Source organism: Ornithodoros turicata, chromosome 5 (genome assembly GCF_037126465.1).
Source record: "Ornithodoros turicata isolate Travis chromosome 5, ASM3712646v1, whole genome shotgun sequence".
NCBI lineage: Eukaryota > Metazoa > Arthropoda > Arachnida > Ixodida > Argasidae > Ornithodoros > Ornithodoros turicata.
The window spans coordinates 9,343,245-9,358,447 of record NC_088205.1 but is presented as its reverse complement, the minus strand read 5'-3'; positions in this window follow the sequence as shown (position 1 = coordinate 9,358,447).

The window sequence follows — 15,203 nt, the reverse complement described above, 5'->3', positions numbered from 1 at the left end:
TATATGGGATAGTCCCCAACACAAGTATTTGCTACTAGTGTTCCCTTTCAATTGCAATATATTTGAAGTTGTAAGTGGTAAAGAGGAAACAGAGTATCTGTAGAAAACAACAGTATTTGAATGATGATGACTTGGAAGTTTCACGCCAGGCACGACATTCTACCCCATTACTGGCAGTACTGGGGTGAAATGGAATGAGGAGTAGCCTCATAATGAGGACAGAAGTCCTACTTTGTCCAAAAAAATTTAAAGTGGTTTTCGTATTGAATGTATGCCTGTCTTATCTGTAGCAGTTCGTTATTTCCATGCTCCACTGCAGTTTCAGCTTTCTTGCAGATTCCCTTACTTGCGTCAGTGCAGGTCGAAAAAGAAGGAGAAGAAAAAAAGGTGTGCGAGGGTGGGGGGCAATAGGAAACAGAGCTTTCAGTATCCAGTTCAATAATATCGGGGTCAACCTTGCATGTGATGCTTGACATTTGTATTGAGAGCCAGGCGCCATCTGTCGGTATTCATCAGAACATGTGTCGTAACAGAGGAAAGAAACGTAGAGCCATATTTTGCGCTACAAATATCGATAATTGCTGCGATGGCATAGATGGGGTCTGGTAATGTGTGAAAATCAAAAGAAGAACCAATTTACTTCTTCACTTACTTTATGTGTGTGTGTGTCACGTGGTGTGTGTTTCACAGTTTCACAGTATCAACGCCCCCATCTGTTGTAATGCCTGCGCTGCATGAAACACGCTTGTCGCATTTTACTCGCATTTTTGGAATGAACGAATATTTTTGTCATTTCCATTCGCTACAACAAGTTTGTTAGCAAAATTGTCACAAGATGTTGTGGACGTTGCTCAATAGATGGCAGCACTGAACCACCCTGCGCGCATCACGCTCGCGTTGCTCCAGATCGCATTTTCCTTTCGTGACTTTCATTCACATTAACCTTCGTTCTTTATTTTTCTTTTCTCTCTCTCTCTCTCTCTCTCTCTCTCTCTCGGATGTTTTTTTTTTTAACTGTCATGGCATTTTCTAACGTTTTGCTTTGCTAAAAAACTGAAACTTCATATAATGCCACTCCTTCATGCAGGCAATCAAAAATCGTTGGCTATCATGCAGTTTGGAGGAACGGTACTGTGTATGAACGTAGAGATGATGTGATAAAATGAAGGCTGAAGGCTACGGAAAGAATGAAGGCTATCAGTAAGCATTAATACGGCGTTCTGGCGTTCTTCGTCCTATATTTTGTTCTCCTTTCACGCTTTTGCGCAGCACTCTTTATTTTACTGCCACTCTTTATTCTTTGCCGACTACACGATATTCACGTACACAAGAACATACATTGAAGTACTTTTCATATTGATGTGAAGTACGACACCGGTGGGCGAGACAATACAATGTTTGTATGATGGAAAGCTTCCGTTCTTTGGCTGGAGCGCACAAAGTGACGTACAAACACAAACCTCAAGGTGGTTAGCGCAGTTGATATGTAACGAAGAGGTGCAGAATCGATTCCTTCTGCTGTCCTGGCATTTTTCGGCGACCACCATATCTCAAACCAATGTTGGCGTTTCGTGAGTTCTCTGTTCTATATATATATATATATATCGTTGTTGTTGTTGTTGTTGTTTTGTAATGTGCGACTATGTTCAACAACGCAGTGTAACTAGGCTCTGACGTTTTCGGGCAAAAGCACCAGCCATGTAATCTCCAGAACCGACTTTCTTCTACACTGGATTTGCCGCAAATTGCCTTTTGACTTTACAGCTTCAGTGCACCGAAAATACTAATCGCAAGAGCGCCGTCTCAACGTACGTACGCACGATACGTTCCGAAGGAACTAAAACGTCATCACACAACAATAAATGATGGACAGGTGACGTGGGATGTTTCCCCGTGGTACATCGCACACCACCGGAAGCCCTGGTGTAGGATCTACGGATGCGGCACATCGGTATTTTCCGATATATCCGTAAGCTGGTGTTGGCACGATCTGGAAGAACGTTCTCTGAAAGCCTGCTCGATCATGCCTGAATGGTGCGCATGAATATAAACCGTTCTAACCATCGATTTGACTTAAAAATACCTCTCGTTCTTTAGCCCCCGAATTTGTGGAGGGCATTTAATTCGAAAATGCCGCGCGCCAAGTGTAACCTGCCTTTGTACCACCAGTCACAGGAAGTGAGGTTGAAAAAGAGCAACTCGAGTTTTCTGCAAAAAGGCGGTGACCCCCGCCCCATCCGTTCTATCTCTTTCCATTTTCTTCTCTGTCTCTCTCTCTATCTCCCTTTCGTTTCCATCTGAAAAACTTTCTCATTGCGTCATTGTCTTACGTAACAGCCAAGCCGGAGAAGTTAAAGAGGTCACTGCACCGCTGCAAACTTCCAGGTCCGATCATTTGACATATTTTTCGCTTGAGAGTTCCTCCTGTGGGCCTCCTGCACTTATTATTGAATCAATGTTTCGTTTGTGAAGCACATGTAGCCGCTGTATGGAGTATTCGACAACATATGCTGTGTCTTTCCGAAGCAGTGGTACACGCCAACTGTTTTTTTTTTTTTTTTTTTAGCAGTTTAAAGAGCGGCTTTCATGCATCCAGTGTAGCTCAGTGCCAGAAGCAGTTCAGTAGTTATGTTATTCTTTTTAATTACTTTTATCATTATTATATTATTGTTATTATATCAGCATTTGAGAAAATGACGCAGCTGGTCGGGACGTATGCATATATGCATGGAATACATTTTTATCCTTTCCATCATTTTTATTTAAATTAAAAAAAAAACTATGAGAGCAGCACAGATATCGTTTTCGCAGTTACGTTATACGAGACGTCCTCTGGTGGAGAGTATGTTAGTATAAGGAATTCCCTAAAATCCACTAATTAACTTATTAATTAGGGAATTTTGGGCAAAAGCGAGATAGCAGAACAGGACACAGTCCTCGTTGAAAGCCATTCTAGCTTTTTAACATCCAGAAAAGAGCGCGTGCCGCGAAATATTTATTCCTGGATTTGTTTATTTAATTTATAAATATTTATAGCTGGATTTCAGTGTCTGTGCCGGAAAGCGGTTTACCTGGCCAGCAGGCCGGCACCTACTCCAATCATCTCCATCGCTCCAAATCACGTGGCCCTCTGACGTGAAATGAGCGCTGCGCTCCCTGTGTCGCCACGGTTTCGGTTTCGGCTCATTTGCATATCAAAAATTCCCGGATGGATGTTTTAACGCTTGAACGTGCGTGTTTCAGGATTTTTTTTACACGTGGAATGGCTTTCAACGAGGATAGTATCGCATTCTGCTATCTCGCTTTTGCCCGAAATCCCCTAATTAAAGAGTTAATTAATGAATTTTAGGTAATTATTCGTCTTGTAGTTGCGTACTTTCTTCGAGGGGATGTCCGCCTGGCCGTACATCTCAACTGCAAAAGCGACATCGGTGCCACTCTCATAGCTTTCTGATTAAAATTTTGTAAAGGATAAAAATAAAGGCCCCGTACATATTTTACGAGCGCAGATGCAAAGCATACGCTTTGCGACCTGCGGCATCGCCTTAAGCAAATGAATGAGCGTTAATGCATCGCTATTTTATATACTAGGTTCTAATCTCGCTTACAAGTTTCCATTAGTTCAGCAATCAGCGTTACTTCGGACCATTACTGCAGAGGCTTTACATACATCGACAAGTCGCGCGACGAAAAGAGCTTATTTTATATTTCTTTTTTTAAGTCATGTGTTGTTAATCGCTCTGGATTAGCTGGTCCCACGTCAAGTAAAGACTAATGTCCCCTATTTTTTTACCACCATCATTATCATACACGTGTGTACGAGTATGTGCAATTTTTGTCATACGAGTAATTGTTTCGAGTCTTGCACATGTTCGACAACCACTCGCACCCAGGGTGTCCCACCTGTTATTGCGCATGTCACTACAAATAAGATTCTTTATTATCGCGGAACAGTGGTACTGTATCTCACAGTGATACAGTGGCACTGTATCTGTTACCGTATTTCGCTTTACACTTCACCTACGGGAACACTCCCCGTATAGTAGCAGCGTAAAAATACCTCACCAAACGTCCAAGCAAGGATTTAAAAGACGGCAATCAGCCCGCCACCGACACAGTGTGGTTATGGTACTTTATTGGGAATTTTGAAAAGAACATTGCCCACACAAAATGAAGTACCCAAGTTGAAAAGGAGAATGGATGCACCATGTTTTGGCGCATGCACGGATGAGGATCGACTGCCGAAGTTTCAACTTATTCTTTGGCTTCGCTCGGTCGTTCCTGTCCTGCAGATCATATGGTATCGCCTTCGACACTTATCGATCTCACCACCATCGTACATATTTCTTCGAACGTTCTTGATGACCACAGCTAATTGATAATTGTGTAGAGATCACGTGTTCCTGATTCTGCGTTTAACGTGCCTTAATGTTACTTCCTGAATGGGGTGTGGCTGCGAAAGTAGGTTCGATATTTTCCGCTCGTTCAAATTGAATACGCTTTATAAGCAGGCGACACTAGTACGCCCATATTTTTCCTTCCCCATCCATCCATCAACTAACAAGCCCGTATGTTACACTAACCCAATAAGGGCAATGAGTTTTGCTAATCAATGCTATCACAACTCAGAAGAAAGCTGCAATGGCAATTACACAAAGAAGGAACTGTGCTACGAAGGACCGTAGGTAGCAAAAAGTCATCCAGCACCCGGCGGGACTCGAACACACACCTCTCCGATTGCTGGTCAGGTGTGCTTCGCTACACCGACATCGCGCTCGCGTCAACGATGCAACAGTAGATCATTGATTGGTTGTGTTTGTCAAAGCTGTTCATTCAGCCTCTACAGTTTACGGAATTGGGATACCACACGAAAGGCGTGATGAAAATACAATACAATGCAACGGAGTCTCCAACTGCTGGACGGTTAATTTTCGTTGTTTACTAGATGATGCAGAAAACGGTAAAGGAGTAGGTGTCATGGCACTGCCTTTCTTCTGCTTTTCTTTATTTTATTTTTTTCAGTCATGTGTTGATTGCGACATACTTGTCTGAAACCTTCAATCAGTGGTTCAACAGCCCGTATTAGGTATTGCCACCTTTCAAGGGGCTGTATTGCGTCTGAAAGTTGGCCGTATATGCCACAGGATCGTATTAGTCAAGAGAAATAATCTTGCAACAGCTCGATTTCAGATAGGATGGACCATGAGCTATCGATTTCAGACAAATATGTCGCGAGCAGTAGTGTCTAACTGTGAGGAAATCATAAATCTGCAAGCTTTTGTAAGTGGGCATTCGTTACTATAAGCACGACAGCTGCATGAAATGCCACTGCCCTGCGCACGTAGAACGGCGTTGCATTTGTCGTATTTCTTCCTGATAGACTGACCTTTGAGATGTGCCGCTACACTATTCTTTCCTGAAGCAGCATAAATGTCTCTTGGCGCTATCTTTATAATCCTCGTTCGTAGAGGAACATTCCAGAGCTGCGATTGTTCATTTTATTACCAAAGTCGGCTGCATTCTTGCCACACTTCTTCCTTTTCTTTATCTGAATTATTCATTGGAAACACGAAGAATAAAAACAGAAGCCTAATAAATGGAATTTAATAACCGCGCGTGTCAACTTTGGCTTTCAAAGCGTTTCAGACTCCCCCGAAGCGTGGCTTCAGGAAAGCACTTTCACCATTTTTTTTTCTTTCTCATATCACCATTTTTTTTTTTTTTTTCGTATCTTGTCGATGTACCCAACCACGTTCCACGACCAAGACTCTTGCGTGGCACTGTGGATAGAGCGATTGCTTTCGCGCAAGAGACCCGGGTTCAATTTCCGATTACGGTGGGTCACATGTCAACGGCAACGCCTATGAGTTCACCTGGGTGCCCGACGGAGGCCCGGAGACCCTCCGGCGGGAGGCCCATGGAGACCCGACGTGAAACCTGTCCAGTCAGCTGTGGCAGTCGACTGGACAGGTTTCACGACTCGCTATGCCCGGGTATCTCCCGTTGTGTGATACAACCATGACGCAATCAAGTTGGTGCTGTGTTACCTTCATCTGACCTGCTTAATTTTCGCTCTGGCTTCCGTTTTTGGCGGCTGGACGTGTCTTTCCTCAATGACTTCCAAATTAAAAACGATGTAAAAAATGGGCTTGCGGATGTTTGTTCCGCGCCCGGCTTGGGGCCTAGTCACTGGGAGGCTTTGAAGCTGGATGCAGCACACCGTTTTCGGCGTTGGGGCAGACAGAGTGCGTGTGAACACCGGCAGGGTAGAGACGCTCTCAGGGACTTAGGCAGGTGTTATCTGTGCTTTGCCACCCTGACTCACGCAGTCCTGAATCTGCGTCTGACATCGAGGACGTGCGCAGGCGCCTAGCGTCACTCCGAATGTAGTCCTAGCGCAAGTTTGTTGCGCAACGCAATGTGGTGCGCTGATGTCGGAAATTTATTGCTCCCGTGTGTTGCTCAAGCGCTAAGTGGCAGAAAATCCCCGAGTCTCCGAGCTCCGGTCAGCTGACGGCTCAATTTTGTCTGATCCCGGTCGTTCAGGAAGCAATATGTGAGCATTGTGCGGCCCTTTACAAGGAGTCACCGTCGGACGAGCCTATGTTGTCAGCCGAGAGCCCATGCACTTCCGTCGAAAAAAAAAATAGAGCATGTTGACTCAGGGCCGCTCATGCAAACTGAGATTTTTGCAGCTGTCTCCTCAATGCCGAGCGGAAAGTGCCCTGGCGTTGATGGTCTCCCAGCTGAGTTCTACAAGCGCTTCTGGAACGTTATTGGTTCTTGTATGACTCGGATACATCTGCGAAGACACGTCGAGAACACTGAGCCCAGATGTTATCGTCCGACTACGTTGCTGACAACAACAACAACAACTTTATTCAATATAATATCCTAGCTAAAACACTTCTGTTGCGCGTTTCGCCTCTCCTGGAGAAGGTGTTACATCCTTGTCAGGCATGTTCTGCAGCGGCAGGTCTTCGGACCTTCATAAAGTCGCTCTTCGCGATGCCTTCCACTGGATCAACAGTGGCCATGCCCCTGCCGTGGCGGCGTCATTCGATCAATCCAAGGCATTTGATCGTGTGCGACACGCATGCCTGTTCTGTCGGCTGAGTGCATACGGGTTCGCCATTGCATAGGCCAGTTTTATGGAGACCCGTGTATAGAGGAGCAAGAAGCGTTGTTTCTGTCACTAGCGCCCTGCCGTTGCCCTTTGGGGTAACTTTTGGCGTCCGCCAAGGATGTTCTCTGTCTCCCGCCTTGTATGCCATCGCCATCAACCCTGTTTGTTTGTTTGTTTGTAAGGAAAAAAAACAAGGAGAAATTGAACTCGTCTCCCGACTTGTTCTGCAACTCCTAACAAAAATGCTCACCCCACCCAACCCCCCCACCCCGAAAAACTACTTCTCAGGTGCTCTACTCGCAATCTTCATCTATTCAGAAGTCCACTATCCACATGTTCACTAGAAGTCCACAATTAAACACTATTCGCAATTATCCCAAGATTATGCACAGCGCATGCTAGAAGGTTGTATCCATCCCTCAGCTCTGGACAAATTTCACAAGTGCCGCCAAAGCAGCATCCCTCGTGTTCGGTGCCCAAATTCCCAACACCTTCACTATATCGAAGACCCTGTTGTCCAGCCGAGCAAGTGTAGCTTTCAGTGTAGCTCTTTCAGATGCCTCAGTTGTCTCGCGACGTAAACACCCAATTATTATTATTAATATCTTTCAGATGGATACCTAGTGCAGTGCGTTGTAATATGCTCACTATCCTCCACCGTTGCACAAACCGAACAATTCGATGAGTCGGCTCTTCCAACTTTATGAAGAAAATGACGGCCATAAGGCACATTCAAGCGACACCGGTGTAAAAACGTCTGAACAGGGCGCGGTAACGTAGACGGAACACAGAACTTGCTTCGCCATCGCCATCAACCCTGTCCTCGGGAGACTGTGCTCGCTGCCTGTTTCATGGGCACTACCCAATAGATGCCCTCCACCTGTTTTTGCGTTCGCGGGTGATGTCTCTGTGATCCTGTCGCGGGAGTGTTCCCTAGAGCCTGTCTTGAAGGCGTTTGAAGACCACGGAACTGTTTCGGGGGCAAGACTGAATAGATAAAAAAAATGCAGCACTGTTTTTGAACCTCCGGCCTTCCTGTGAGGCTATTTTCCGGGTTCCAGTGAGGTCGGATATAAAAATGTATTTGTGTAACTTTCATTTGTACTGGGATATCAGTGTAAAATGGCCTCGTATGTCTAGTCGATTATGCGCCGTCCTCCGGCAGCTTAGGTCCGTTGATTTGCCCATCACTTTTCAGGCTCACCTGCTAGTGGTCTGGTACTGCAGTCGTTCTTGGCCCCTAGGAGTCGTTGCCACGCCGCTAACGTTAATCCGTGCACTGAATACTCCTGAGCACCCAGCGTGCGTGCGCCTTAGTGCAGTACTTTCTGGGGTGCGCCACCAGGTGGCTTATGGACTGTCCGGGGTTTCGGCCTAGGTCCGAAGCCCTGCCTCGTCAATACGCTATCTTGAGGTTGTAAGGCGTTTACGACTCCAACTTCCTGATGCCGATATCCAGTTGTGGGCCGTCAGCGATTTCTATACGACCATCAGGGAGATGCAGTCCGGTCCCGCAGTCCCTTCCGTGCTGATGAAACTTTCTTGACATCGTATCACTGCGAGGTGACTGGATGTCCGTCGTGCCAGCTACAGTCTTCGGTGGAAGCTGGTCCACGGCGTTCTTCCACTCCGTGAGCGATTGCGCCGTATTCGTATCTCTCGCTCTGATGGTTGCCCGTCTTGCGGGATTTGTGAAACGGCTGAGCACTGTTTCATGCGTTGCCACGTTCCTCTTTTGTTGTGGAGCAGGTTAACATAAGTTTTCTCTCTCTCTCTCGACAGTCGCCTGGTCTGCCGTGCGGTTCCTAGAACCGTTGCCAGTTCCTCGTCCTGAACATAAAGGCTTTATTAATAGCGGAGATAAACTTCCAAATCTGAATCCGCCGTTGCCGACTAGCCTATACGGTGGCCCACACCTTGTAGATGCAGCCTATATCTGAGGCTGTCAGGGCAGGACTTTGTAGTCACATCGCCCATGAAGAAGCATTATACGTCCTCGTGGAGTGCTCTCGCTGCTGGCTGACGTCTTCTCGTCTTTTCCACCATGTTCAGGGTGAGAGGCAAATTGCTGCTTCTCACCCTGTACGTGGCTCGCGCGGACTGTACAGCCATCCGCAGCAACTGTCCCGTGTTTGGAGTGTTCGCTAAGCAAAACCTCCTAGGGTGTGTTGTTATCTGGCATGTATGACTGTAAGGTATAGAGTTAGTGTCTGTGCAAAGGGGGCCTACTCCATGGGTAGTTTTCCTGCTTGATGACAATACATACACCCTGCCACGAAGTAAACACTCCACTGGACCACAAGTACCACAGTTTCTCAAGCAATGCTACAGACGTCCTGGGTCTTCCGTTTCCTTTTGTTTTCTTTTTTCACTTTGAAAGCAAAGGAGGGAGGGGGCTAGAATAGAATAGAAGTAGAAAGCCACATACATCGCAGATGCAGCGTAAGCAAGCCACCGCAAGCACAAATTATCATGGGCACCTCCAGACTGTTGCACGAGATGTTCTGTGACAACGCTGCTGGGTAACACATTTCCTTTTGTAAGCCTTCGGTCTCTTGTGTGTCAAACCTTCCAGAAGCAGCCTGGCTAACGAATCCTAATTTGTATGCTTCGAATAAGGTGCCGAGTTACTATTCTGTCGTCGCTATTGACACCAATTAGTTAAGGTCGATCCTATCAGCACAGCGTAACGTCGATATAGAAGGTAAAAGGCATCGGCCCGCTTAGAATTCGATCCAACCGCCCTATCCAGGGACCAGTTAAACTGGTCGTTTATGTTTCCACATTTATTGCCGTCCTATATGGGGCTAGGTAAAAAGGGTCATGAACGCGTGGACAAGGCAATCGGATCAGCCTCCCATCGTCTAGATCTCGAGTTTTTGTAGGAAAGGTAGCTCTTTAAAGAACGTTCGAGAAACGAGTGTCTGTGCGTGGAAAGGGGTTGTGAGCCCATTTTGACCCCTCGCATATTGTGGTACAGTGCTGTTACTGAATGTGAAATGGGTGGGGGATATACGCTTATTTCGGAAAGGTCAGCTTGCTACTCCTAAAACAAAAATATGGTACAAAGATGAAGCAAAAACAAATATAAGATAACGAGGATGGGGTGAAGTGTAGATGACATGAAAGGTCAACTCATAATTTGTTCCTGGGGTCTGTCGTCTGGAGCTCGAGTGACGCACCGGCACCACTGACGGGAGCCAAGGCCAAGTAATACAGAAGGCCACAGGGGACACAATGAATCATAGGGCCAAGCAATACAGAAATACGTGAAATAGGCTGCCTGTTTGTTGGTTGGGTTCCTTTTCCCCTTGGTCTTCTACATTATTATTTCCGGACGTAGTCATTAGACAGTCTTAGTACATCGTACGCTGTCGCCCTTGCGTACGTAAAGGATAGCGTTGGTGGTTCTGCACACGCCCAAACAGCAGATAGAGCTTCACGCAGTAGGCAGAACCATACAAAGCTGTCCCTTACGGACGCAAAGATGATAGCGTACGGCGTACTAAAACTCTCTACTATTCTACTTCTAAATACTATGTTGTTGCATTAAGAGAATCGGAATTCTCTTTGGATTATCGGCAATGCTCCTACAAACATGAGCGAATAATTAGATTGTAGTCTGTTCTAGTCCGGTGTTCCCGATGCAAAGCTAGTACTGAAGGAGCTAAATGAGATTTTAAGAGCATAACGAATACATATGTATTTAGTTTTGATTGTAAACTAATCTTTTTCGGCTTAACCTAACCCAGAAGAGAATATTTATAAAAGCAGGGCGAACGAACGCGTCTTACCTACCCATAGCTTTTATGGAGGCTTCGTACATAGGTTGCAGGCGGTACACCCTTGGAGCTACCATATACTTTCCAAATGTTGATAGGGCAAAGAGAGCTAGTTCAATACAGAACGATGGGTACGAAAATATTTCGATGAAATAATGTTGACGAAATTATGGATAGAGTGAATATTCCTGCACGAAGGCGAACGATTATTGTAGCGAGATTGACCGACCAACCGTTTCAGAACTTTCAGGATAGTATTTGCATTCAGACTGTGTCGTAGGAAAACAAATTCGGAGAGTTCCAGGATAGGTAGAGGCCATGCCAAAGGCCGTGCAGATATCACTTTTTTTTTTCTTTTTTTCATACTATAGAAGTTTCGGTGCCTAAGGACATGTATATCTACGAAGCTTGTCCTTTTCCCTGCCTCCATCCAAACGAAGGATATCGCATAGATATAGGATACACTATATGAGCTGAGACAAGAAGACAGAGCTCACAACGGAAGTAGAACAGAGTACAGGAAATGGTGTCCTTATGCGAGTGTTAGCAGAAGATGGTAAAATGATAATCGTACAAGTCTGTAACACAAACTGTTTGGTCCAAAAACATGTTTATTGAACACATTTGTACTTATTTTCAATTCCAAGTTGGAAAGCGCTTCAAGTAGTGCCCGAAATAAATTAGCGGCAGGTACCAAAAAAGGAGAAAAGCCACAAAACTTGCACAAATTGTGGTACTTCCACACACCGCCACCAGCGACAGGCACGCTCAGTCACCCGTGACTCTTTTTTTGTTTGTTTGTTTTTTTGTTTTGTTTTCTGGCTATCTCAGCGCAAAGGAGAAAGAAATACAAGTTGCCTCTAAAGTCCTCGCACGTCAAGTGCGCAAAAGGCGACGTTCGTGAGAAAAATCACATCCGAGTCGTTGATCCACAAAACTGCAGTCGAAAACACGCTATTTGGTCGCTCGCTGACTTCGCACGCTAGAGATGCAATGCCTGAAAGAAACAAGGGAAGAAAGGTCGATTTAGCGAATCAACAAAATACCTTTCAGCTCTGCAACATCTTAGGCAGCCCAAAAACACAAGAAGAACGGCTGAGCAAAGGGAAATTCATCCGTATAAAGTGTAACATGCGCACGCAGAAAGTGCAAGTAGCAACACTATTTCGCGATTGTGCACGGCTCCATGCGAGTTGCCTTGAAGCCAATTGCCACAGTGCTAGTTTTCTGTTTGTTTTTTTGTTTTTGTTTTGTTTTTTTACCGCCAAGGCTCTATCATAGTTAGCCATTTAACGTCACTATTGTAAGACGAAGAAAGGGGGAGGAAGAAGGGAGAAATTAAAACTGTCTGGTGGGTTCCCAAGAGGGATCTCTCGAGCAATACATGCCAGGGAACGTTACGTCTCCGTCACAGCTAAGACGCTACATTTTGTATCCTCAGAATGAATTAAACGGACGACGCAGAAACCAGACGTCCTCCACAGAAACCCTCTTTGTATTGCCGTTTGCGTGAATCATCGCAATCAAATCGCAATCATCGCTACCTCTGCGCATGCGCTAGGCCCACTAGACTGTGCAGGGGCTGCATAGCCGCGAGATAAAGCTACGTCAGCACATACGCAGCCGGTGTCGGAGAAACCGTACTTATTCTGTTTATCCCAGCTGTTTGGCTGGCCCTATTTGCAAACATCCTCGCTGAGCGCCCTCAGCAACGGCAGCGCTGTCGGCTTGCCAAGGTTGTTTCGAGGTTAATCTCCCCACACATTTTCTCTCTCCTCCTGTACTCCTTGCATGTGCTAACCGCATACACTCAGTCGGACACGGCTCTGACGGATGGAAAAGTGACGTAAAACGTAGCTCCTCAAGGCAAAGGAAACCCTCAACCGCGACGCCTTGAAAGCCCCTATTTTAAACGGAAATCCTACCAATACCGCTGCGGCAAAAACATGTTTCTGTTGTTCCACTTTCGAGATTACGCCGCAGCTCATGTGCCTCAGCCACCAAGGATAACAGGGTCCACTTTAGAGCGTCCTGATAACGACGGAGAGGCGTTGCAGCCGCAAAACAATCTATCGTTTTGGATGTTGACAGGAGATACTCAGGAGGGCTGCACAGAAAAATTGTGCGAAGGCACGTGATATGTTACTGGCGGTTTGTGTGAAGTTTAAGTTAGGGTCACCACTTATATAGTGGACACATATTGTCTAGTTTCATAGAAACATTGGATGTCTTATCATTCGGTGACATAGGGCTTCCTCAAGCGGCGGAAGATATTAATAACCCAAACGAGCGACTGAGACAAACGCGTACGGCTTCAGGTACTCTGTGATTGTGTGGCCCAATATTTCGGCACTGAATTCGATTTAGGCCCTGCATCAAGCCTTGAAGTACGTAATTAACAAATTTGTTATGTCGGAAGACGTAATTAACTGTTGGTATTGCGAAGCGCCGCTCACGTGCATAGCATCGCGTCACGTAGCATAGCCTCTGTGCATGGAAACGTTTGCCCAGACATATTTATGTACCGGAAATCCTTTTTTTGCTTGATAGCGGGGAGCCTGGAGAGACCAGTTCTTCAACGCTTGCCGTAGACAGAACTTCTTTCTGCCGCCCGCTGTCCGACGTCCAAAAGCGGAAGCTATTTATAGACCATCCAGGACCAGTTGCAGCCCAGATAGGCCCAGAAATTACAGTGCACGGCGTGCGCTGTGCACTGACCCAAAACCGGTGGCTACCACGTGGATCGCTGATGTGGATCCGGCATTTTTTGCCGGCGAAGCATCAAATTTATTGGGCCCCCGACATAATGCTGCTTACAGTGCTGTTCTTTGCCCATGTTATGTGGGGTGTCAGGAAGCAAAAAGCATAGTTCAACATATCGAGCCACGGAAAAATGTTGAGCCAGTAAAATATAAACACTACTATTGTCTATTACCTGTCCTTTCTCTCGAACTTTTCGTGGCACATTGTATGTGCGGTCATGAAATGAACAAAGGTTCTTAGAAGCTGAAGACCGGCCGAGATATATCAAGGTGTTAACAATAAATAATATGAACAGCAAAAAGACCAACCACTGCGCAACAACAATCCGACCTTACGAATGTCATCTGCTGTGATATACCACAGAAAGATAGGTCGCAGGACGCCTTCCAGCCTTTTGTTGGTGGGAAACGCATACACGCGTCGTCATCACAAAGGAAAAGGCGTTACCTATCAGAACTTCCTCCGACGTCGCAGTTAGTTGCTCCATTACGCAAGAACTAATATTACATGCTCACGCAGCGAGTTATACTGCAACGGAACAAGCAGTCCATCAATATTAACGACAATAGAATGAGCCAACCTTATACACCACGTGGTGATTCATCACGCAAAAGAGCGCAATGATATTGAAGCAGACGACACAACAAAAGCTTCGTTTCGGAGCAGACGACAGGAAAACGAACATCTGCTAGAACTTTGCAACGGTTGCAATTCAACCTACCTATTAGGACTTCCCAGAGGAGTTCCTGCGGTTCCTTTCTGTGTTTGCCATCTTGGTTACGAGTTTCCTAACGTGTCCGCTTGGATCATGGTGGTTGGTGTGGGCGCAGACTTCTCTTTTTGAACGTTGCTTTCCACTGTGGCCCGCGAAGATGAATTTGTCCTGGTCGAAGTTGTAGTGCTCGTACTCGTCAAAGTGGCTTTCAGACATGGTTGCAAGAATGGATGACGTTGACCCTCAGAAGTACAGAAGTTGCTCTGCTCGGCGCGCTCGATGGGCTCTTGTTTATGTGTCTGCCGGGGAGCGTGACGTCACGGCAGAAGCAAAACAGACGAGCGTGGCGCCATCCTGGGGAATAAGAGGAAATCTCGGATCAATACAAAGACTCCCATGTTGATGCGCGAGTTGCATGTTTTGCCTGTTGGGTTTTATAGAAGCTCATGTCATCTTTGAGTCATTTGATTGTTGAAGAATGTACGTTATGTCAGAGCACGTAAAGGCGTGTTTCTTGTGCAGTTTATTATATGTTAAAACCATTGCTGATCCGCTCTCAACTATGCAGTATGTGTATTTTCCGACACCCGCTCATAGGGCTGTTGTGGCAGCAAAGTTTGCACAGCTCTATTTCAGGCCCAAGCGGCCACGTATAATACAGAACGTAGTTTCTTCGAACGTTATCTAGTAACGTTGGTTTCATCAGCGGGTTCTGGATGGTGTTTCAGGCGGTATGATGCCATGCAAAGCTACAAAACCTGTAGGAAATCCACAGAAAAAGCGATGCATCTTGCCAAGTGCGAACAACTCGAGGCCA